General features: G+C 43.2%; 1 long non-coding RNA gene, 16 other non-coding genes and 2 pseudogenes across 17 annotated transcripts; 10 read left to right on the forward strand and 9 right to left on the reverse strand.

Annotated features, from left to right (window-relative positions):
• Positions 1-323: 323 nt before the first annotated feature.
• LOC142391345 (uncharacterized) lies at positions 324-1,450 on the forward strand. Its single transcript, XR_012770538.1, has 3 exons — positions 324-593; positions 725-933; positions 1,064-1,450. It is a non-coding gene; the product is annotated as an uncharacterized LOC142391345 (long non-coding RNA).
• A 646-nt stretch (positions 1,451-2,096) lies between these two features.
• LOC142393728 (5S ribosomal RNA) lies at positions 2,097-2,219 on the reverse strand (annotated as a pseudogene).
• Positions 2,220-2,571: 352 nt separating this feature from the next.
• LOC142393365 (5S ribosomal RNA) lies at positions 2,572-2,690 on the forward strand. Its single transcript, XR_012771972.1, has one exon. It is a non-coding gene; the product is annotated as a 5S ribosomal RNA (ribosomal RNA).
• A 1,104-nt stretch (positions 2,691-3,794) lies between these two features.
• On the reverse strand, positions 3,795-3,913 carry LOC142391967 (5S ribosomal RNA). Its single transcript, XR_012770643.1, has one exon. It is a non-coding gene; the product is annotated as a 5S ribosomal RNA (ribosomal RNA).
• A 352-nt stretch (positions 3,914-4,265) lies between these two features.
• On the forward strand, positions 4,266-4,384 carry LOC142392979 (5S ribosomal RNA). Its single transcript, XR_012771605.1, has one exon. It is a non-coding gene; the product is annotated as a 5S ribosomal RNA (ribosomal RNA).
• Positions 4,385-5,488: 1,104 nt separating this feature from the next.
• LOC142392464 (5S ribosomal RNA) lies at positions 5,489-5,607 on the reverse strand. The gene has a single exon (XR_012771115.1). It is a non-coding gene; the product is annotated as a 5S ribosomal RNA (ribosomal RNA).
• A 352-nt stretch (positions 5,608-5,959) lies between these two features.
• LOC142392559 (5S ribosomal RNA) lies at positions 5,960-6,078 on the forward strand. The gene has a single exon (XR_012771204.1). It is a non-coding gene; the product is annotated as a 5S ribosomal RNA (ribosomal RNA).
• Positions 6,079-7,182: 1,104 nt separating this feature from the next.
• On the reverse strand, positions 7,183-7,301 carry LOC142393135 (5S ribosomal RNA). Its single transcript, XR_012771754.1, has one exon. It is a non-coding gene; the product is annotated as a 5S ribosomal RNA (ribosomal RNA).
• A 352-nt stretch (positions 7,302-7,653) lies between these two features.
• Positions 7,654-7,776, forward strand: LOC142393739 (5S ribosomal RNA; annotated as a pseudogene).
• A 4,978-nt stretch (positions 7,777-12,754) lies between these two features.
• LOC142392570 (5S ribosomal RNA) lies at positions 12,755-12,873 on the reverse strand. Its single transcript, XR_012771215.1, has one exon. It is a non-coding gene; the product is annotated as a 5S ribosomal RNA (ribosomal RNA).
• A 352-nt stretch (positions 12,874-13,225) lies between these two features.
• Positions 13,226-13,344, forward strand: LOC142393809 (5S ribosomal RNA). Its single transcript, XR_012772218.1, has one exon. It is a non-coding gene; the product is annotated as a 5S ribosomal RNA (ribosomal RNA).
• A 1,109-nt stretch (positions 13,345-14,453) lies between these two features.
• On the reverse strand, positions 14,454-14,572 carry LOC142392581 (5S ribosomal RNA). The gene has a single exon (XR_012771226.1). It is a non-coding gene; the product is annotated as a 5S ribosomal RNA (ribosomal RNA).
• Positions 14,573-14,924: 352 nt separating this feature from the next.
• On the forward strand, positions 14,925-15,043 carry LOC142393924 (5S ribosomal RNA). Its single transcript, XR_012772329.1, has one exon. It is a non-coding gene; the product is annotated as a 5S ribosomal RNA (ribosomal RNA).
• A 1,108-nt stretch (positions 15,044-16,151) lies between these two features.
• On the reverse strand, positions 16,152-16,270 carry LOC142393735 (5S ribosomal RNA). Its single transcript, XR_012772160.1, has one exon. It is a non-coding gene; the product is annotated as a 5S ribosomal RNA (ribosomal RNA).
• Positions 16,271-16,622: 352 nt separating this feature from the next.
• LOC142392430 (5S ribosomal RNA) lies at positions 16,623-16,741 on the forward strand. The gene has a single exon (XR_012771082.1). It is a non-coding gene; the product is annotated as a 5S ribosomal RNA (ribosomal RNA).
• Positions 16,742-17,849: 1,108 nt separating this feature from the next.
• On the reverse strand, positions 17,850-17,968 carry LOC142392365 (5S ribosomal RNA). The gene has a single exon (XR_012771021.1). It is a non-coding gene; the product is annotated as a 5S ribosomal RNA (ribosomal RNA).
• Positions 17,969-18,320: 352 nt separating this feature from the next.
• On the forward strand, positions 18,321-18,439 carry LOC142392582 (5S ribosomal RNA). The gene has a single exon (XR_012771227.1). It is a non-coding gene; the product is annotated as a 5S ribosomal RNA (ribosomal RNA).
• A 1,109-nt stretch (positions 18,440-19,548) lies between these two features.
• On the reverse strand, positions 19,549-19,667 carry LOC142392366 (5S ribosomal RNA). The gene has a single exon (XR_012771022.1). It is a non-coding gene; the product is annotated as a 5S ribosomal RNA (ribosomal RNA).
• Positions 19,668-20,019: 352 nt separating this feature from the next.
• Positions 20,020-20,138, forward strand: LOC142392593 (5S ribosomal RNA). The gene has a single exon (XR_012771237.1). It is a non-coding gene; the product is annotated as a 5S ribosomal RNA (ribosomal RNA).
• Positions 20,139-21,859: the final 1,721 nt, after the last annotated feature.

Consider the following 21,859-nt stretch of genomic DNA (forward strand, 5'->3'; position numbering starts at 1 on the left):
TGTTTATGTTGTAAAGGTCAAACATGGAGAAGAAGAGCCACGAGTGCAGTGTGTGCAACAGGACTTTCACTGAGAAGTCTAACCTGACTACAGGCACAAGAAGCTTCATGCTCCAAAGCAATGTTTCCCAACCCTGGTCCTCAAGGCACACCGCCCTGCATGTTTCCCATGTTTCCCTGCTCCAGCACACCTGATTCAAATAATTGGGTCAGGTCTGAAAGCTCTCCAGAAGGCTGAGCACGACCCATTCATTTGAATCAGGTGTGCTGGAGCAGGGAAACATGGGAAACATGCAGGGCAGTGTGCCTTGAAGACCAGGGTTGGGAACCACTGCTCCAAGGAGAATGAGTGTGATGTGTGTGGTAGAAGCTTCACCTTCAGCCATCAGCTGAACTCCTGCCAGAAGCAGCACCTGTATCCACACATTCCTCTGTATAGGCAGGGAGAGGCCAAGCTGCTGTGTTCAGACGCAGCTAAGACTGTGACAGAGGCCCCCAGCAGAGCAGCAGACCCTGGACTGCAGAGGCTGCTGCCAAGACATCTGGAGGGAAAATGGGACTGGAGAAATCCTCTGCATTGGTGGTACAAAAAAGGTTTGTATAAAATATCCCTTTGATCTGGATTCTGAGTGTTCAGTGAGAATACTTAGTAATCCACAGACATGTTGTAGGAAAGACTGTAATATGAAATAATATGAATGTAATATGAATGTTCTGCTTTTTAGGTCCCCAAGAAGATATATGGTGACGGCCCGGGCACCATGCAGCCTGTCACCAGTGTTCTGAACGAACGGGGCCAGTTCTTGACGACGGTGGTGGTGGCAGCTGAGTCTGAGGGGTGCTGCAGGCGTACGGCGAGCGGTCTGATTGCCCGGTTCCAACGTGCAAACGCTCCGTCACCAAAGGTCATATATGCAGACAACAACTGTTGTCGGTAAGTTTAAGAACAATTCCAAATAACTGACAATGAAATCAACTATTTAACTGACAGATGAAACGGTTAACATTAAATCACATCTTTTTACAAGGAACACATGCTGTATAAAATCTTGATATCATTTCAGTGACAGCGGTTCCTCCTTCCTGGAGACTCTGTTCAGACACTGGGTGCAGAAGGGTGCTGTATGCCACCGGCAGCACCGCTGGGATCCTGCTGGGATCCAACAGAGCCATTCCAAGTATGGGGCGTCCATGAGTGCCTTGGCAGTCGCAGTGCTGGCCTACAACAAGGACGACATGATGCTCTTAGTCCAGGCTGTCAGGAGTGGCAAAAAAAGAGTTGTACGCCAGATGTTCAGACGAGGAAATGATGGCCTTCCAATAGAATAGAATGTGATATAATAATAATACAAATAAGAATATTTTCTTGCACTATTGCACATTTGTTGGATGAGAATAAATGTAATTTTGTTTATATTGTGAGCAGAAAAACATCTGGTGCTTTATCTGACTCTGCCATTAAAAAATGAATTGTTTGTACACTTATTGGCTGGTGTTTGCATATCTCTGTTGCTGAAAAAAGATGTTACTGCAAGTTTTCACTTTCCCCCAATAGGCAGGATTTCAGAAAATGAGCTATACAACATTTGAAGGGGTATTCAAGGTTGTATGCTGAATGCTAGGCTCAAAAACGGGTTTGAAGCCTCCTAATTACCACAAGAACATAGGCATAAGCCTAATAACACAGGTAATGTACTACAGGTAAATAGGATATAAAATTTAAGTATCAAATATCTACATGAAACCTCCCAGGCTTGTTCCTTACAAACAATATTTTTTATAGCAACAATCTTTAACCTGACTTTATCAACATTTTCAGATGTCTACATCTGAAATGTATACAAATTAGCACATAATTAATGATGTAACACCTAATTTGTATGGGAAAACATAACATGAACACAGTAATAACATAATCTCATCAGTTTACATCAACTCAAACTGCAAATAATACAAACAACACTCAGCAGCCAAGTAAATTTCAATCATCCAGGCCTCATGCGTGACATCTCTGTGAATAAAAGTTCAGGCCAGTGAACACCAGGGGGCGACCTTCTTCTTGATCCTTTTTTGATCGATCCCAGGTTGAGCAATAGGGACTTGGGGGGGTCATGAGCCATTCCCAGGCGGTCTCCCATCCAAGTACTAACCAGGCCCGACCCTGCTTAGCTTCCGAGATCGGACGAGATCGGGCGTGTTCAGGGTGGTATGGCCGTAAGCGAAGGACACTGTGACAAATATCTATTATATAGCTGCTGGAATGATACGTGTCTTCCAGTTTTACACATAATTGGCCTGAGAGGCTGATGTTGATCCTGCACACGTTCTTCTCTCATGTGTTTCTTCTCTGCAGCTGAAAATGGGACTCTCAGATAGCTTAGTGTCCTGTCTTCTGTTCCCTGTGTGTACTTTTGTGTTCATCGTCACACAGAGAGAGCGAAGCTGCTTAATTAGTTGAAATCATCATAAATTGCGTCTATTTGAAACAGTAACATTGTCGCTTACAAGTCAGAACACAATAATAGATGTTGTTTGTGCATCTATGAAAGCGTCATTTGCGACTGCTTCTCTGGCTTACGGCCATACCACCCTGAACACGCCCGATCTCGTCCGATCTCGGAAGCCAAGCAGGGTCGGGCCTGGTTAGTACTTGGATGGGAGACCGCCTGGGAATACCAGGTGCTGTAAGCGCTTTTTTAACCAACAGGGGGCGCTGTTCCATCAAACTTCACATTAAGAATACTGAGATGTACAAGTAAACAAATACAATCCCACAGACAGCGACTTATTTTGAACTATTCAAGACCGGATATGTATATTGAACACCTGTTGCTTTCCTTAGCCTGGAAAATCTCTTGGAATTGGCTTTGTATGTATGACTTGGACTCATTTTCATTTTAATGAATTGGATTTGATTGCTAATGCACCTGTTGCTCATCTTTTCTGTTCTAGTGGGGCAATCTCCCCATGTTAGTTATCTACAGTGTGAGGACCAATCCATGTCCCAACAGTTGAGTGTCGGGTCTCACGGCCAATAGAGAAGTCTTTCTTCATGCTCATCGTGCTATTTATGACGCGCCTGGCAGGCCTGCAGACCCTGGTGAACATGGTGAGTTCACTGTCCTCACGTCTCGTGCAAAGGAGCTACAGAGTCATTTACTGCGATAGTGAGCAAGTTCTATGTTTACATTTAGTTTTTATTTCATTTACCACTTTCTCACCTGTGAGTCTTTTATCACATAAACAGGAGCCAAAAAGTAAAGTCTTCTGACTTTTCATTTGGTCAAAAGAATTTGAGCACAGATCCCCAAAATCAGTTTCTCTTCAGCGTACATGTCCTTTAATACACAATGAATTAAAGGAGGAGTTTTCTAACTAACCTGTCCACAGCTTCCACTTAACAAATGATACCAAATTAAGACTTAAGTCTTTTGCTGCCTAAAGTACACATTATGCATAATTAGCTTGAAAACTAAATGATTGGATACTTGATGCTCGTATGATCAAAAGCCATCATGACTAATTAGGTTTGTAAGCACATTAGGTCACATGTCATCAATCACTCAGTACCCACGTAACTGAAAATGCAACTACTTGTAAACTCTGCATCCAGTTTTTTGACAAAGATAGTGACAAGCGTGAAAGGCTTGAGCACAGACAGGAGGTGTTAATTTAGTGTGTTCTCAGTATGAGAGAGGAAGTTGTTCTGATCTACTGTTAAATGAAAAGTAAAAGAGAACGTTTCTGACTGACTGAGCAGCAGCGCCCCCTGCAGGTTGTAGAGGGAATTGAAAAAGCTTACAGCACCTGGTATTCCCAGGCGGTCTCCCATCCAAGTACTAACCAGGCCCGACCCTGCTTAGCTTCCGAGATCGGACGAGATCGGGCGTGTTCAGGGTGGTATGGCCGTAAGCGAAGGACACTGTGACAAATATCTATTATATAGCTGCTGGAATGATACGTGTCTTCCAGTTTTACACATAATTGGCCTGAGAGGCTGATGTTGATCCTGCACACGTTCTTCTCTCATGTGTTTCTTCTCTGCAGCTGAAAATGGGACTCTCAGATAGCTTAGTGTCCTGTCTTCTGTTCCCTGTGTGTACTTTTGTGTTCATCGTCACACAGAGAGAGCGAAGCTGCTTAATTAGTTGAAATCATCATAAATTGCGTCTATTTGAAACAGTAACATTGTCGCTTACAAGTCAGAACACAATAATAGATGTTGTTTGTGCATCTATGAAAGCGTCATTTGCGACTGCTTCTCTCGCTTACGGCCATACCACCCTGAACACGCCCGATCTCGTCCGATCTCGGAAGCCGAGCAGGGTCGGGCCTGGTTAGTACTTGGATGGGAGACCGCCTGGGAATACCAGGTGCTGTAAGTTCTTTTTTAACCAACAGGGGGCGCTGTTCCATCAAACTTCACATTAAGAATACTGAGATGTACAAGTAAACAAATACAGTCCCACAGACAGCGACTTATTTTGAACTATTCAAGACCGGATATGTATATTGAACACCTGTTGCTTTCCTTAGCCTGGAAAATCTCTTGGAATTGGCTTTGTATGTATGACTTGGACTCATTTTCATTTTAATGAATTGGATTTGATTGCTAATGCACCTGTTGCTCATCTTTTCTGTTCTAGTGGGGCAATCTCCCCATGTTAGTTATCTACAGTGTGAGGACCAATCCATGTCCCAACAGTTGAGTGTCGGGTCTCACGGCCAATAGAGAAGTCTTTCTTCATGCTCATCGTGCTATTTATGACGCGCCTGGCAGGCCTGCAGACCCTGGTGAACATGGTGAGTTCACTGTCCTCACGTCTCGTGCAAAGGAGCTACAGAGTCATTTACTGCGATAGTGAGCAAGTTCTATGTTTACATTTAGTTTTTATTTCATTTACCACTTTCTCACCTGTGAGTCTTTTATCACATAAACAGGAGCCAAAAAGTAAAGTCTTCTGACTTTTCATTTGGTCAAAAGAATTTGAGCACAGATCCCCAAAATCAGTTTCTCTTCAGCGTACATGTCCTTTAATACACAATGAATTAAAGGAGGAGTTTTCTAACTAACCTGTCCACAGCTTCCACTTAACAAATGATACCAAATTAAGACTTAAGTCTTTTGCTGCCTAAAGTACACATTATGCATAATTAGCTTGAAAACTAAATGATTGGATACTTGATGCTCGTATGATCAAAAGCCATCATGACTAATTAAGTTTGTAAGCACATTAGGTCACATGTCATCAATCACTCAGTACCCACGTAACTGAAAATGCAACTACTTGTAAACTCTGCATCCAGTTTTTTGACAAAGATAGTGACAAGCGTGAAAGGCTTGAGCACAGACAGGAGGTGTTAATTTAGTGTGTTCTCAGTATGAGAGAGGAAGTTGTTCTGATCTACTGTTAAATGAAAAGTAAAAGAGAACGTTTCTGACTGACTGAGCAGCAGCGCCCCCTGCAGGTTGTAGAGGGAATTGAAAAAGCTTACAGCACCTGGTATTCCCAGGCGGTCTCCCATCCAAGTACTGACCAGGCCCGACCCTGCTTAGCTTCCGAGATCGGACGAGATCGGGCGTGTTCAGGGTGGTATGGCCGTAAGCGAAGGACACTGTGACAAATATCTATTATATAGCTGCTGGAATGATACGTGTCTTCCAGTTTTACACATAATTGGCCTGAGAGGCTGATGTTGATCCTGCACACGTTCTTCTCTCATGTGTTTCTTCTCTGCAGCTGAAAATGGGACTCTCAGATAGCTTAGTGTCCTGTCTTCTGTTCCCTGTGTGTACTTTTGTGTTCATCGTCACACAGAGAGAGCGAAGCTGCTTAATTAGTTGAAATCATCATAAATTGCGTCTATTTGAAACAGTAACATTGTCGCTTACAAGTCAGAACACAATAATAGATGTTGTTTGTGCATCTATGAAAGCGTCATTTGCGACTGCTTCTCTCGCTTACGGCCATACCACCCTGAACACGCCCGATCTCGTCCGATCTCGGAAGCTAAGCAGGGTCGGGCCTGGTTAGTACTTGGATGGGAGACCGCCTGGGAATACCAGGTGCTGTAAGTGTTTTTTTAACCAACAGGGGGCGCTGTTCCATCAAACTTCACATTAAGAATACTGAGATGTACAAGTAAACAAATACAATCCCACAGACAGCGACTTATTTTGAACTATTCACGACCGGATATGTATATTGAACACCTGTTGCTTTCCTTAGCCTGGAAAATCTCTTGGAATTGGCTTTGTATGTATGACTTGGACTCATTTTCATTTTAATGAATTGGATTTGATTGCTAATGCACCTGTTGCTCATCTTTTCTGTTCTAGTGGGGCAATCTCCCCATGTTAGTTATCTACAGTGTGAGGACCAATCCATGTCCCAACAGTTGAGTGTCGGGTCTCACGGCCAATAGAGAAGTCTTTCTTCATGCTCATCGTGCTATTTATGACGCGCCTGGCAGGCCTGCAGACCCTGGTGAACATGGTGAGTTCACTGTCCTCACGTCTCGTGCAAAGGAGTTACAGAGTCATTTACTGCGATAGTGAGCAAGTTCTATGTTTACATTTAGTTTTTATTTCATTTACCACTTTCTCACCTGTGAGTCTTTTATCACATAAACAGGAGCCAAAAAGTAAAGTCTTCTGACTTTTCATTTGGTCAAAAGAATTTGAGCACAGATCCCCAAAATCAGTTTCTCTTCAGCGTACATGTCCTTTAATACACAATGAATTAAAGGAGGAGTTTTCTAACTAACCTGTCCACAGCTTCCACTTAACAAATGATACCAAATTAAGACTTAAGTCTTTTGCTGCCTAAAGTACACATTATGCATAATTAGCTTGAAAACTAAATGATTGGATACTTGATGCTCGTATGATCAAAAGCCATCATGACTAATTAAGTTTGTAAGCACATTAGGTCACATGTCATCAATCACTCAGTACCCACGTAACTGAAAATGCAACTACTTGTAAACTCTGCATCCAGTTTTTTGACAAAGATAGTGACAAGCGTGAAAGGCTTGAGCACAGACAGGAGGTGTTAATTTAGTGTGTTCTCAGTATGAGAGAGGAAGTTGTTCTGATCTACTGTTAAATGAAAAGTAAAAGAGAACGTTTCTGACTGACTGAGCAGCAGCGCCCCTTGCAGGTTGTAGAGGGAATTGAAAAAGCTTACAGCACCTGGTATTCCCAGGCGGTCTCCCATCCAAGTACTAACCAGGCCCGACCCTGCTTAGCTTCCGAGATCGGACGAGATCGGGCGTGTTCAGGGTGGTATGGCCGTAAGCGAAGGACACTGTGACAAATATCTATTATATAGCTGCTGGAATGATACGTGTCTTCCAGTTTTACACATAATTGGCCTGAGAGGCTGATGTTGATCCTGCACACGTTCTTCTCTCATGTGTTTCTTCTCTGCAGCTGAAAATGGGACTCTCAGATAGCTTAGTGTCCTGTCTTCTGTTCCCTGTGTGTACTTTTGTGTTCATCGTCACACAGAGAGAGCGAAGCTGCTTAATTAGTTGAAATCATCATAAATTGCGTCTATTTGAAACAGTAACATTGTCGCTTACAAGTCAGAACACAATAATAGATGTTGTTTGTGCATCTATGAAAGCGTCATTTGCGACTGCTTCTCTCGCTTACGGCCATACCACCCTGAACACGCCCGATCTCGTCCGATCTCGGAAGCCAAGCAGGGTTGGGCCTGGTTAGTACTTGGATGGGAGACCGCCTGGGAATGGCTCATGACCCCCCCAAGTACATATTGCTCAACCCTGGGATCGATCGAAAATGATCAAAACGGATGGTGCCATCTGGTGGTCAAAATCCTGAAGTGTTATTTACGGAAATTGTTATGTACAAAGCCTGATTTCCTTTCTAATTTCTTGAATTTCCCCATGGGGATCAGTAGAGTATCTATCTATCTATCTATTGAAATCCACTAGTCTGCTGAATGTTTTGTGTATTATTTTCATAGTTTCAGTTGATGAGATTCATATAGTCAAGTGGAAAAGTGTGTAACTGTTACATTTTTGGGCTGAATTAAGAAAGGGTGTAATGTATCAGTGAATTGATGTGTTATCTTACACTATCCCAACCCTTCTGAAACCCAAGCATACAGAGACTCCAAAATACTTGAAATACTTTGACAACTTTTATTTTTCATCCAGAATGTGTTTCATTTAAAAGGCAATGCATGAAAACACAAGTATACAAGATCTGTTTGGTTTAAAGCTCGCTCACCACGACAGGGTACAGATCTACGAGCGAGAACACGAGACAAGACGAGAGACAAACATGTGCTACCATTTGCAATCATTTAGTTAAACATGGAGCTGACAGACATACAAACATCACAAAGACATGAAGCTGACAAAAACAAACAACACGCATGACAAAAACACAGATTATCTGAACATGAACAACCACTAAAGGGTATGTAAACTGATTGTGTTAGATCAGAACTGATTACGGTTAAAATGATTGAGGTTAGATTGGCCTTGATACTGAACAAAGGCCAGAACATGTTTGTATAAAAAGATGATAAAGTGCATTTTAACAGCAACATAAATAAAAAAACAAACACAAGAACTGTAAAGTGCATTATTTGTAACTTTTGAACTATATAAATAATAGATTATACTTTGAAACACAAACACACACACACGCACACACACACACAAACAAACAAAGTTATTTACACAATTATTTACAGTTATTTACACAGTTCCCCTCTTTTCCAACTCTGCATCCACCACACATTTAAAGTGTATGAAGCTGTCGTACACCACACTGTCAAACCCAGAGGTGGTGGATTTCCTAGTGGTTGGACAGTAGGAAAAAATTTTCTGGGTGCTTCCAGCCACTTTGTCCTTGGGAAGTGTGTACCTCTTCCGCTGTCCACCACAATTAGGCACGTGGCAAGACCCACATGGCCGCAAGGACTTGTTCGGCACGAGTGCCGAGACTGTTGGTGCAGGAGGTACAAAGCTCTGGCTGCACGATGGCCCACGAAACAGGACGGAGGGAGCCTGTGGCTGTGAGGGGAGAACCAGCAGAATGGGTGCTGCCGACACAGGGGGTGGTCCATAGGTGGATGCAGCAGGCTTTGGCTGGAGGTGGGTGGATGCAGCAGGCCCTGGCAGAATGGGGGTGGGCGCAGCAGGCTTTGGACGAGTGGAGGAGGACGACGCTGTGGGCTGAACGGGCCGTCTCACAGAAGGCACAGGCTCTGGCTCTTCAACAAATATTCTGGAAATATAAAATACACATGTAATGAGTATCGATATGACGTATGTGCTATTTGCTTTCCACAGCCAACAGGTGAAACAAAGTGCTTATGACAACTTACCTCCGCTTCTCACCACGCCTTTTTCCAGCCTCGTGATGAACGTGCTGGTACTGGACCTGAGGCCGGTCTGGTGGTGGGAGGGACGTTGGCAGCGCAGGAGCTTCAGGGAACGGTGCGTCTGACAGCACTTTCAGGTGAGGCGTCACCTTCGGCAGTACTGCCGTCCTGGCACACAGAGCTGGCGAGGTCTCCCCAGGTGGTCAGCTGCGTGCTGACCGACGCCTCGGAACTGTCCAGGACACTCTCTGAAGAGAACACAACAAAAATGTATCAACTGCATTGCTCGATACATACTGATGAATTTCACGTGGCACAAACACAAGTTCTAGCAGCTCCACAGCATACTACAAAGAATTTCATGTTCATTTCAGCATAATACTACTATACCTGCAGCAGCCAACAACTCGGCATCGGTGGTGTAGTTGGGGTCTTTCTGAGAGAGGTCGGGGACGGTCGGAGGAGCCCAGTCTTTCTTTGATTGAGCTTTCTGCAGAAATTAAAATACAACTATAGACTAATCTCATAAAATAATACTTTTACTAATACTGGTTACTGCTTAACATCAATTACTCAGGTCTAAAAGGTAACTGAGTTTATCTTACCTTCAACCTCCTGTCAAGGTGACATGTGACAGGAGGGAACTCTCTGGCGTACTCGAGCAGTCGCTCCTTCTGCCATTTCATCAGCTCGTTCTGCTCTCCCTGCTGACAGTACTCGAACAGCAACCACACCAGCCAGCCGACATTGTTTTCAATAAGCCACCTGAAGGTCTGACCGGCGTACTTCCCAAACACGATGACCAGCTGACCTTTCCACAGCTCACCCCCGGACCTCTTGGCAGCCGCCTCTACTGTCTTGGGATCCAGCCATGTAGGGTCAACAATGGTGCTGGGGGCCTCGTCAGGTTGGACTTTTCAGTAAAAATCTTGTCGCACACGCTGCACCGATGCGGCTTCTCCATGTTTCATCTGGTACAGTAAAAAGTGAATAAATGAGTAAAACTAAAAGCAGATGAGGGCTTAAATACATTTTTAGAGACCCTACAGCCCTCATAAAAGTAGTAACCAAAAACAGCCCATTCATTCATCACTTTGTTTTTAGCATACAAATCGTTGACATGTTTACACCTCTAAAGCATATTTCCACAACGAATTTCAAATCCAAATTGTTGTAACACCATCTCTATGATCTTAAGAAGCGAGGTAGAGTGTCTGATCACGTTTTTAAAGTATTTCCAGGGATCGTCAGGTTACATTACAGTGGCGATTGGTAGGTCATTCATTTTCACAGCAGCATGCTAATCGTTTTTGCCAGTTTTAAGAGAATCATTCAACACAGCAAAAGTGACATCTAGCTGGCTAAATGCACCACCGATTTACCAACAGAAAGAGCTAAGAATGAAGAATATTGAACTTAGTTGAGAGAAACGGGAGCGTCAAATGTGTACTGTAGGCTATCGCTGGATTCGCCGGTTCAGCTGTTAACAGTCGCGTTAATCTGCCGGTTTTCATAGAAACATTCAACACAGCAAAAGTGACATCTAGCTGGCTAAATGCACCACCGATTTACCAACAGAAAGAGTTAAGAATGAAGAATATTGAACTTAGTTGAGAGAAACGGGAGCGTCAAATGTGTACTGTAGGCTATCGCTGGATTCGCCGGTTCAGCTGTTAACAGTCGCGTTAATCTGCCGGTTTTCATAGAAACATTCAACACAGCAAAAGTGACACCTAGCTGGCTAAATGCACCACCGATTTACCAACAGAAAGAGTTAAGAATGAAGAATATTGAACTTAGTTGAGAGAAACGGGAGCGTCAAATGTGTACTGTAGGCTATCGCTGGATTCGCCGGTTCAGCTGTTAACAGTCGCGTTAATCTGCCGGTTTTCATAGAAACATTCAACACAGCAAAAGTGACACCTAGCTGGCTAAATGCACCACCAAATTACCAACAGAAAGAGCTAAGAATGAAGAAAATTGAACTTACCTGAGGGAAACGAGAGCGTCAAATGTGTATCGCTAGATTTGACAGTTACCGGCGACCGCCATCTTGGTTTGAAATGCAGACGACCCCAGTGTGACGTCACACACGTGCGTGAGCCTGCGTGAGCCTGATCGCTCAATGATTGGTCTGTTGAGCGCTCAGCTCTGCTCAGCATTGCTCAACCATTGGCTGATCGCTGCTCAGCTCTGCTCAGCATTGCTCAACCATTGGACGGCTGACGATCGCTTTAGTACTTTGAGGAGAATTCGCCTGGGAATACCAGGTGCTGTAAGCTTTTTCAATTCCCTCTACAACCTGCAGGGGGCGCTGCTGCTCAGTCAGTCAGAAACGTTCTCTTTTACTTTTCATTTAACAGTAGATCAGAACAACTTCCTCTCTCATACTGAGAACACACTAAATTAACACCTCCTGTCTGTGCTCAAGCCTTTCACGCTTGTCACTATCTTTGTCAAAAAAACTGGATGCAGAGTTTACAAGGAGATGCATTTTCAGTTACGTGGGTACTGAGTGATTGATGACATGTGACCTAATGTGCTTACAAACTTAATTAGTCATGATGGCTTTTGATCATACGAGCATCAAGTATCCAATCATTTAGTTTTCAAGCTAATTATGCATAATGTGTACTTTAGGCAGCAAAAGACTTAAGTCTTAATTTGGTATCATTTGTTAAGTGGAAGCTGTGGACAGGTTAGTTAGAAAACTCCTCCTTTAATTCATTGTGTATTAAAGGACATGTACGCTGAAGAGAAACTGATTTTGGGGATCTGTGCTCAAACTCTTTTGACCAAATGAAAAGTCAGAAGACTTTACTTTTTGGCTCCTGTTTATGTGATAAAAGACTCACAGGTGAGAAAGTGGTAAATGAAATAAAAACTAAATGTAAACATAGAACTTGCTCACTATCGCAGTAAATGACTCTGTAGCTCCTCTGCACGAGACGTGAGGACAGTGAACTCACCATGTTCACCAGGGTCTGCAGGCCTGCCAGGCGCGTCATAAATAGCACGATGAGCATGAAGAAAGACTTCTCTATTGGCCGTGAGACCCGACACTCAACTGTTGGGACATGGATTGGTCCTCACACTGTAGATAACTAACATGGGGAGATTGCCCCATTAGAACAGAAAAGATGAGCAACAGGTGCATTAGCAATCAAATCCAATTCATTAAAATGAAAATGAGTCCAAGTCATACATACAAAGCCAATTCCAAGAGATTTTCCAGGCTAAGGAAAGCAACAGGTGTTCAATATACATATCCGGTCTTGAATAGTTCGAAATAAGTCGCTGTCTGTGGGATTGTATTTGTTTACTTGTACATCTAAGTATTCTTAATGTGAAGTTTGATGGAACAGCGCCCCCTGTTGGTTAAAAAAAAAACACTTACAGCACCTGGTATTCCCAGGCGGTCTCCCATCCAAGTACTAACCAGGCCCGACCCTGCTTAGCTTCCGAGATCGGACGAGATCGGGCGTGTTCAGGGTGGTATGGCCGTAAGCGAGAGAAGCAGTCGCAAATGACGCTTTCATAGATGCACAAACAACATCTAGTATTGTGTTCTGACTTGTTAGCGACAATGTTACTGTTTCAAATAGACGCAATTTATGATGATTTCAACTAATTAAGCAGCTTCGCTCTCTCTGTGTGACGATGAACACAAAAGTACACACAGGGAACAGAAGACAGGACACTAAGCTATCTGAGAGTCCCATTTTCAGCTGCAGAGAAGAAACACATGAGAGAAGAACGTGTGCAGGATCAACATCAGCCTCTCAGGCCAATTATGTGTAAAACTGGAAGACACGTATCATTCCAGCAGCTATATAATAGATATTTGTCACAGTGTCCTTCGCTTACGGCCATACCACCCTGAACACGCCCGATCTCGTCCGATCTCGGAAGCTAAGCAGGGTCGGGCCTGGTTAGTACTTGGATGGGAGACCGCCTGGGAATACCAGGTGCTGTAAGCTTTTTCAATTCCCTCTACAACCTGCAGGGGGCGCTGCTGCTCAGTCAGTCAGAAACGTTCTCTTTTACTTTTCATTTAACAGTAGATCAGAACAACTTCCTCTCTCATACTGAGAACACACTAAATTAACACCTCCTGTCTGTGCTCAAGCCTTTCACGCTTGTCACTATCTTTGTCAAAAAAACTGGATGCAGAGTTTACAAGGAGATGCATTTTCAGTTACGTGGGTACTGAGTGATTGATGACATGTGACCTAATGTGCTTACAAACTTAATTAGTCATGATGGCTTTTGATCATACGAGCATCAAGTATCCAATCATTTAGTTTTCAAGCTAATTATGCATAATGTGTACTTTAGGCAGCAAAAGACTTAAGTCTTAATTTGGTATCATTTGTTAAGTGGAAGCTGTGGACAGGTTAGTTAGAAAACTCCTCCTTTAATTCATTGTGTATTAAAGGACATGTACGCTGAAGAGAAACTGATTTTGGGGATCTGTGCTCAAACTCTTTTGACCAAATGAAAAGTCAGAAGACTTTACTTTTTGGCTCCTGTTTATGTGATAAAAGACTCACAGGTGAGAAAGTGGTAAATGAAATAAAAACTAAATGTAAACATAGAACTTGCTCACTATCGCAGTAAATGACTCTGTAGCTCCTCTGCACGAGACGTGAGGACAGTGAACTCACCATGTTCACCAGGGTCTGCAGGCCTGCCAGGCGCGTCATAAATAGCACGATGAGCATGAAGAAAGACTTCTCTATTGGCCGTGAGACCCGACACTCAACTGTTGGGACATGGATTGGTCCTCACACTGTAGATAACTAACATGGGGAGATTGCCCCACTAGAACAGAAAAGATGAGCAACAGGTGCATTAGCAATCAAATCCAATTCATTAAAATGAAAATGAGTCCAAGTCATACATACAAAGCCAATTCCAAGAGATTTTCCAGGCTAAGGAAAGCAACAGGTGTTCAATATACATATCCGGTCTTGAATAGTTCAAAATAAGTCGCTGTCTGTGGGATTGTATTTGTTTACTTGTACATCTCAGTATTCTTAATGTGAAGTTTGATGGAACAGCGCCCCCTGTTGGTTAAAAAAAAAAACACTTACAGCACCTGGTATTCCCAGGCGGTCTCCCATCCAAGTACTAACCAGGCCCGACCCTGCTTAGCTTCCGAGATCGGACGAGATCGGGCGTGTTCAGGGTGGTATGGCCGTAAGCGAGAGAAGCAGTCGCAAATGACGCTTTCATAGATGCACAAACAACATCTAGTATTGTGTTCTGACTTGTTAGCGACAATGTTACTGTTTCAAATAGACGCAATTTATGATGATTTCAACTAATTAAGCAGCTTCGCTCTCTCTGTGTGACGATGAACACAAAAGTACACACAGGGAACAGAAGACAGGACACTAAGCTATCTGAGAGTCCCATTTTCAGCTGCAGAGAAGAAACACATGAGAGAAGAACGTGTGCAGGATCAACATCAGCCTCTCAGGCCAATTATGTGTAAAACTGGAAGACACGTATCATTCCAGCAGCTATATAATAGATATTTGTCACAGTGTCTTTCGCTTACGGCCATACCACCCTGAACACGCCCGATCTCGTCCGATCTCGGAAGCTAAGCAGGGTCGGGCCTGGTTAGTACTTGGATGGGAGACCGCCTGGGAATACCAGGTGCTGTAAGCTTTTTCAATTCCCTCTACAACCTGCAGGGGGCGCTGCTGCTCAGTCAGTCAGAAACGTTCTCTTTTACTTTTCATTTAACAGTAGATCAGAACAACTTCCTCTCTCATACTGAGAACACACTAAATTAACACCTCCTGTCTGTGCTCAAGCCTTTCACGCTTGTCACTATCTTTGTCAAAAAAACTGGATGCAGAGTTTACAAGGAGATGCATTTTCAGTTACGTGGGTACTGAGTGATTGATGACATGTGACCTAATGTGCTTACAAACTTAATTAGTCATGATGGCTTTTGATCATACGAGCATCAAGTATCCAATCATTTAGTTTTCAAGCTAATTATGCATAATGTGTACTTTAGGCAGCAAAAGACTTAAGTCTTAATTTGGTATCATTTGTTAAGTGGAAGCTGCGGACAGGTTAGTTAGAAAACTCCTCCTTTAATTCATTGTGTATTAAAGGACATGTACGCTGAAGAGAAACTGATTTTGGGGATCTGTGCTCAAACTCTTTTGACCAAATGAAAAGTCAGAAGACTTTACTTTTTGGCTCCTGTTTATGTGATAAAAGACTCACAGGTGAGAAAGTGGTAAATGAAATAAAAACTAAATGTAAACATAGAACTTGCTCACTATCGCAGTAAATGACTCTGTAGCTCCTCTGCACGAGACGTGAGGACAGTGAACTCACCATGTTCACCAGGGTCTGCAGGCCTGCCAGGCGCGTCATAAATAGCACGATGAGCATGAAGAAAGACTTCTCTATTGGCCGTGAGACCCGACACTCAACTGTTGGGACATGGATTGGTCCTCACACTGTAGATAACTAACATGGGGAGATTGCCCCATTAGAACAGAAAAGATGAGCAACAGGTGCATTAGCAATCAAATCCAATTCATTAAAATGAAAATGAGTCCAAGTCATACATACAAAGCCAATTCCAAGAGATTTTCCAGGCTAAGGAAAGCAACAGGTGTTCAATATACATATCCGGTCTTGAATAGTTCGAAATAAGTCGCTGTCTGTGGGATTGTATTTGTTTACTTGTACATCTAAGTATTCTTAATGTGAAGTTTGATGGAACAGCGCCCCCTGTTGGTTAAAAAAAAAACACTTACAGCGCCTGGTATTCCCAGGCGGTCTCCCATCCAAGTACTAACCAGGCCCGACCCTGCTTAGCTTCCGAGATCGGACGAGATCGGGCGTGTTCAGGGTGGTATGGCCGTAAGCGAGAGAAGCAGTCGCAAATGACGCTTTCATAGATGCACAAACAACATCTAGTATTGTGTTCTGACTTGTTAGCGACAATGTTACTGTTTCAAATAGACGCAATTTATGATGATTTCAACTAATTAAGCAGCTTCGCTCTCTCTGTGTGACGATGAACACAAAAGTACACACAGGGAACAGAAGACAGGACACTAAGCTATCTGAGAGTCCCATTTTCAGCTGCAGAGAAGAAACACATGAGAGAAGAACGTGTGCAGGATCAACATCAGCCTCTCAGGCCAATTATGTGTAAAACTGGAAGACACGTATCATTCCAGCAGCTATATAATAGATATTTGTCACAATGTCTTTCGCTTACGGCCATACCACCCTGAACACGCCCGATCTCGTCCGATCTCGGAAGCTAAGCAGGGTCGGGCCTGGTTAGTACTTGGATGGGAGACCGCCTGGGAATACCAGGTGCTGTAAGCGCTTTTTTAACCAACAGGGGGCGCTGTTCCATCAAACTTCACATTAAGAATACTGAGATGTACAAGTAAACAAATACAATCCCACAGACAGCGACTTATTTTGAACTATTCAAGACCGGATATGTATATTGAACACCTGTTGCTTTCCTTAGCCTGGAAAATCTCTTGGAATTGGCTTTGTATGTATGACTTGGACTCATTTTCATTTTAATGAATTGGATTTGATTGCTAATGCACCTGTTGCTCATCTTTTCTGTTCTTGTGGGGCAATCTCCCCATGTTAGTTATCTACAGTGTGAGGACCAATCCATGTCCCAACAGTTGAGTGTCGGGTCTCACGGCCAATAGAGAAGTCTTTCTTCATGCTCATCGTGCTATTTATGACGCGCCTGGCAGGCCTGCAGACCCTGGTGAACATGGTGAGTTCACTGTCCTCACGTCTCGTGCAAAGGAGCTACAGAGTCATTTACTGCGATAGTGAGCAAGTTCTATGTTTACATTTAGTTTTTATTTCATTTACCACTTTCTCACCTGTGAGTCTTTTATCACATAAACAGGAGCCAAAAAGTAAAGTCTTCTGACTTTTCATTTGGTCAAAAGAGTTTGAGCACAGATCCCCAAAATCAGTTTCTCTTCAGCGTACATGTCCTTTAATACACAATGAATTAAAGGAGGAGTTTTCTAACTAACCTGTCCACAGCTTCCACTTAACAAATGATACCAAATTAAGACTTAAGTCTTTTGCTGCCTAAAGTACACATTATGCATAATTAGCTTGAAAACTAAATGATTGGATACTTGATGCTCGTATGATCAAAAGCCATCATGACTAATTAAGTTTGTAAGCACATTAGGTCACATGTCATCAATCACTCAGTACCCACGTAACTGAAAATGCAACTCCTTGTAAACTCTGCATCCAGTTTTTTGACAAAGATAGTGACAAGCGTGAAAGGCTTGAGCACAGACAGGAGGTGTTAATTTAGTGTGTTCTCAGTATGAGAGAGGAAGTTGTTCTGATCTACTGTTAAATGAAAAGTAAAAGAGAACGTTTCTGACTGACTGACTGAGCAGCAGCGCCCCCTGCAGGTTGTAGAGGGAATTGAAAAAGCTTACAGCACCTGGTATTCCCAGGCGGTCTCCCATCCAAGTACTAACCAGGCCCGACCCTGCTTAGCTTCCGAGATGGGACGAGATCGGGCGTGTTCAGGGTGGTATGGCCGTAAGCGAAGGACACTGTGACAAATATCTATTATATAGCTGCTGGAATGATACGTGTCTTCCAGTTTTGCACATAATTGGCCTGAGAGGCTGATGTTGATCCTGCACACGTTCTTCTCTCATGTGTTTCTTCTCTGCAGCTGAAAATGGGACTCTCAGATAGCTTAGTGTCCTGTCTTCTGTTCCCTGTGTGTACTTTTGTGTTCATCGTCACACAGAGAGAGCGAAGCTGCTTAATTAGTTGAAATCATCATAAATTGCGTCTATTTGAAACAGTAACATTGTCGCTTACAAGTCAGAACACAATACTAGATGTTGTTTGTGCATCTATGAAAGCGTCATTTGCGACAGCTTCTCTCGCTTACGGCCATACCACCCTGAACACGCCCGATCTCGTCCGATCGCGGAAGCTAAGCAGGGTCGGGCCTGGTTAGTACTTGGATGGGAGACCGCCTGGGAATACCAGGTGCTGTAAGTGTTTTTTTTTTTAACCAACAGGGGGCGCTGTTCCATCAAACTTCACATTAAGAATACTGAGATGTACAAGTAAACAAATACAATCCCACAGACAGCGACTTATTTTGAACTATTCAAGACCGGATATGTATATTGAACACCTGTTGCTTTCCTTAGCCTGGAAAATCTCTTGGAATTGGCTTTGTATGTATGACTTGGACTCATTTTCATTTTAATGAATTGGATTTGATTGCTAATGCACCTGTTGCTCATCTTTTCTGTTCTAATGGGGCAATCTCCCCATGTTAGTTATCTACAGTGTGAGGACCAATCCATGTCCCAACAGTTGAGTGTCGGGTCTCACGGCCAATAGAGAAGTCTTTCTTCATGCTCATCGTGCTATTTATGACGCGCCTGGCAGGCCTGCAGACCCTGGTGAACATGGTGAGTTCACTGTCCTCACGTCTCGTGCAGAGGAGCTACAGAGTCATTTACTGCGATAGTGAGCAAGTTCTATGTTTACATTTAGTTTTTATTTCATTTACCACTTTCTCACCTGTGAGTCTTTTATCACATAAACAGGAGCCAAAAAGTAAAGTCTTCTGACTTTTCATTTGGTCAAAAGAGTTTGAGCACAGATCCCCAAAATCAGTTTCTCTTCAGCGTACATGTCCTTTAATACACAATGAATTAAAGGAGGAGTTTTCTAACTAACCTGTCCACAGCTTCCACTTAACAAATGATACCAAATTAAGACTTAAGTCTTTTGCTGCCTAAAGTACACATTATGCATAATTAGCTTGAAAACTAAATGATTGGATACTTGATGCTCGTATGATCAAAAGCCATCATGACTAATTAAGTTTGTAAGCACATTAGGTCACATGTCATCAATCACTCAGTACCCACGTAACTGAAAATGCAACTCCTTGTAAACTCTGCATCCAGTTTTTTTGACAAAGATAGTGACAAGCGTGAAAGGCTTGAGCACAGACAGGAGGTGTTAATTTAGTGTGTTCTCAGTATGAGAGAGGAAGTTGTTCTGATCTACTGTTAAATGAAAAGTAAAAGAGAACGTTTCTGACTGACTGAGCAGCAGCGCCCCCTGCAGGTTGTAGAGGGAATTGAAAAAGCTTACAGCACCTGGTATTCCCAGGCGGTCTCCCATCCAAGTACTAACCAGGCCCGACCCTGCTTAGCTTCCGAGATGGGACGAGATCGGGCGTGTTCAGGGTGGTATGGCCGTAAGCGAAGGACACTGTGACAAATATCTATTATATAGCTGCTGGAATGATACGTGTCTTCCAGTTTTGCACATAATTGGCCTGAGAGGCTGATGTTGATCCTGCACACGTTCTTCTCTCATGTGTTTCTTCTCTGCAGCTGAAAATGGGACTCTCAGATAGCTTAGTGTCCTGTCTTCTGTTCCCTGTGTGTACTTTTGTGTTCATCGTCACACAGAGAGAGCGAAGCTGCTTAATTAGTTGAAATCATCATAAATTGCGTCTATTTGAAACAGTAACATTGTCGCTTACAAGTCAGAACACAATACTAGATGTTGTTTGTGCATCTATGAAAGCGTCATTTGCGACAGCTTCTCTCGCTTACGGCCATACCACCCTGAACACGCCCGATCTCGTCCGATCTCGGAAGCTAAGCAGGGTCGGGCCTGGTTAGTACTTGGATGGGAGACCGCCTGGGAATACCAGGTGCTGTAAGTGTTTTTTTTTTTAACCAACAGGGGGCGCTGTTCCATCAAACTTCACATTAAGAATACTGAGATGTACAAGTAAACAAATACAATCCCACAGACAGCGACTTATTTTGAACTATTCAAGACCGGATATGTATATTGAACACCTGTTGCTTTCCTTAGCCTGGAAAATCTCTTGGAATTGGCTTTGTATGTATGACTTGGACTCATTTTCATTTTAATGAATTGGATTTGATTGCTAATGCACCTGTTGCTCATCTTTTCTGTTCTAGTGGGGCAATCTCCCCATGTTAGTTATCTACAGTGTGAGGACCAATCCATGTCCCAACAGTTGAGTGTCGGGTCTCACGGCCAATAGAGAAGTCTTTCTTCATGCTCATCGTGCTATTTATGACGCGCCTGGCAGGCCTGCAGACCCTGGTGAACATGGTGAGTTCACTGTCCTCACGTCTCGTGCAAAGGAGCTACAGAGTCATTTACTGCGATAGTGAGCAAGTTCTATGTTTACATTTAGTTTTTATTTCATTTACCACTTTCTCACCTGTGAGTCTTTTATCACATAAACAGGAGCCAAAAAGTAAAGTCTTCTGACTTTTCATTTGGTCAAAAGAGTTTGAGCACAGATCCCCAAAATCAGTTTCTCTTCAGCGTACATGTCCTTTAATACACAATGAATTAAAGGAGGAGTTTTCTAACTAACCTGTCCACAGCTTCCACTTAACAAATGATACCAAATTAAGACTTAAGTCTTTTGCTGCCTAAAGTACACATTATGCATAATTAGCTTGAAAACTAAATGATTGGATACTTGATGCTCGTATGATCAAAAGCCATCATGACTAATTAAGTTTGTAAGCACATTAGGTCACATGTCATCAATCACTCAGTACCCACGTAACTGAAAATGCATCTCCTTGTAAACTCTGCATCCAGTTTTTTTGACAAAGATAGTGACAAGCGTGAAAGGCTTGAGCACAGACAGGAGGTGTTAATTTAGTGTGTTCTCAGTATGAGAGAGGAAGTTGTTCTGATCTACTGTTAAATGAAAAGTAAAAGAGAACGTTTCTGACTGACTGAGCAGCAGCGCCCCCTGCAGGTTGTAGAGGGAATTGAAAAAGCTTACAGCACCTGGTATTCCCAGGCGAATTCTCCTCCAAGTACTAAAGCGATCGTCAGCCGTCCAATGGTTGAGCAATGCTGAGCAGAGCTGAGCAGCGATCAGCCAATGGTTGAGCAATGCTGAGCAGAGCTGAGCGCTCAACAGACCAATCATTGAGCGATCAGGCTCACGCAGGCTCACGCATGTGTGTGACGTCACACTGGTTGTCGTCTGCATTTCAAACCAAGATGGCGGGCGCCGGTAACTTTCAAATCTAGCGATACACATTTGACGCTCTCGTTTCCCTCAGGTAAGTTCAATTTTCTTCATTCTTAGCTCTTTCTGTTGGTAAATCGGTGGTGCATTTAGCCAGCTAGGTGTCACTTTTGCTGTGTTGAATGTTTCTATGAAAACCGGCAGATTAACGCGACTGTTAACAGCTGAACCGGCGAATCCAGCGATAGCCTACACTACAGTACACATTTGACGCTCCCGTTTCTCTCAACTAAGTTCAATATTCTTCATTCTTAGCTCTTTCTGTTGGTAAATCGGTGGTGCATTTATCCAGCTAGATGTCACTTTTGCTGTGTTGAATGATTCTCTTAAAACTGGCAAAAACGATTAGCATG

The sequence above is a fragment of the Odontesthes bonariensis genome, chromosome 11 (genome assembly GCF_027942865.1).
Source record: "Odontesthes bonariensis isolate fOdoBon6 chromosome 11, fOdoBon6.hap1, whole genome shotgun sequence".
NCBI lineage: Eukaryota > Metazoa > Chordata > Actinopteri > Atheriniformes > Atherinopsidae > Odontesthes > Odontesthes bonariensis.